A 2,339-nucleotide genomic window follows, 5' to 3' on the forward strand; every position below is an offset into this window, starting at 1 on the left:
TCTGTGAAAACACTTTTACATGGTGACAGAAGCAGGAGTTAAAATACACATAAGCAAAAGTATGCACCTAATTACATCCACAGCAATCTGACAACTTAGGAACTGGCACAGCTTGAATTTTAGACTCTAGGTTGAGTAAAAACGTGAGGTTTGTACTCAAGCTGGCATCAAACCTGTCAATCAAATTTGTTTTTCCTCCTCCTCCCAATACAATGTTTAGAAGTGTTACTAATATGTTAAACTTTCTAAAACCAGTTCCGTTAAATCGATTATCCAATGTTGTTGTGCTGTTTAATCTGTTGGAACCTGTAATAAAAGATAAATTCACATTATGCTTTCCACCTTGTAACATTTGGGTCATGTTAGAGATTATATTTGTGTCAATTTAAAATGTTTATTTACATTTGCAAATATTAAATCAGTGCCAAATGCTGTGCCTGTTATTTAAAGATTTTATTGTCTGGATAGTTTTTCACAGTTCTAGTAAACTTTACATTGAAAAACTTTGATTTTCTTCATGATTTTGTTTTTTTAAACAATTTTGTCAAACACCAGCCATTTACTTTCTTATCAGTGTCGTCCAAGGACCCAGAGATTCTGTTCTTTGGAATGCTTCTTTTCCACTGGGACACCAGTTGACATGACACTCACACTCACACACACACACTGAGTCTCCTGAGGTTCAGGGCAGCACAATGTCATTATCATCCACCGGATCGTGCGTGGTCACTGCCCATTCAGCACTGCTGACGTGCCTTTTGTGCTCTGTAATTCTTCTCACTGCTGCTCCCTCCCACCACTAGAATCCCCCTTAAACTCTGTCCTACCACCCAAACACCAACCCACCCGCCGCCACCCACCCACCCCGCCATCCCCACTACAGCACATATGTAATCCCTTCCCCCAGCCCCGCACCCCTACATCCGCCCTGCCTCACTCCGCACTTCTTCAAAACAAACCAGCTGTCCTGGCCGGTCGGGTCCCCCTGGGGCGTAAACAGGTGTCGGGAGGGCCGCGGGGCCTTAGCATGTATGACACATGGCAGCACGCTCCACAGCCCTTCTCCTCCAACCTGCTGACACACCACTGACCCCAGAGAGACTGAGTTTTACAGCTGGAGACTAGACTGTTTGTATGGATGAGGGTCTGATGATAAATCCAAACTATTCGTGGCACAGAAGCCGTCGAGTGAAAACAAATGTGTTCCGTGTTGCATGTAAAATGTTCAAAATGTCAGAAGATTTCAAACATAAACCTCGGGATTCATTGTGAAAATACACATTGCTGGGTTCCCGAAATAGATGAAAGGAAAGGCATCTGTCCTGGTGGCCCTGAAATATTTTTAGCACAAACTACACTCTGTGTGCTGTGGGGAAGGGGTGACTGCTGGACACAAGCGCATACCAAAGCCACAGACCTGCCCTGCTATTCTGGGTTAACCTGGAGGGTTTACTAGATATCTGACGATCACTTGCACCCTTTGTGAGTCTGCCGTGTTTCATTAGCCTCAAAGAGGTGCACACGGAGAGTGAGCTATCACAACTTCTTTTGCAACTCTTTCAAAAGCTCGCTAATACGATTCCTCCTACGTTTGCAGCAAAGGCTAACTTTTTGAAGACTGGCGAACCCCATACCGTCCCACTACTATCACTCTCTCTCTCTGCATGGTGAGCCCATTGCTGCTGCGCTCTATTGTACATCTGGCACTTGACTTCTTGACACCTCGTCTGCATGAGTGCATGCAGGAGGAGAAGGAGGAGGAGGGGGTGTATTTATGCACATGAGAGCATGTGTGTGTGTGTTTCTGTAATTTAGAGGCTGAACCAAACTATAAACTAAATTGGCACCTTGTCGAGGCAGAAGAGTCTCTGTTTGTACACCCGACAAGCCGAGGCAAGTTAACGTGTCATCTTCTGCCTTGTGTGCAGTGACTTCTATCAGCTTGCATCTGTGCTGCTTTTCACTCACATGGAGACAGACAATCAGGGAAAGAAAAATTCTTGGAAAGTTCTGTGCTCAGGTGTGTGTTTATACAACAAACACAGTTAATTGGGTGTATTATAATGCAACACCAACAGTGTGAACGTCTAAATTGTGGTTTTAGACTTCTGGCCCTCATTTCGCCTATTGTCTTGAAAAAGAAAACCGGCATCCAAGAGAACTGTGTGTCCACGCTTTTTGGAGCAATAAAATAAACACTTTACTCAGTGTTATATAAGTGATTCAAGCGGTCTAGCTGTGAGTGATTGTGACCGCATATTTAGTCAGCCACATGGACGTTCATCAGCATGAGAAGAAAAGCCATGGATTGTGCAACATCAGCACAGCCCATTTGGCCA

The sequence above is a fragment of the Poecilia latipinna genome, unplaced genomic scaffold, assembly GCF_001443285.1.
Source record: "Poecilia latipinna isolate Pla-1442-1.1 unplaced genomic scaffold, P_latipinna-1.0 Scaffold1113, whole genome shotgun sequence".
Taxonomy (NCBI): Eukaryota; Metazoa; Chordata; class Actinopteri; order Cyprinodontiformes; family Poeciliidae; genus Poecilia; species Poecilia latipinna.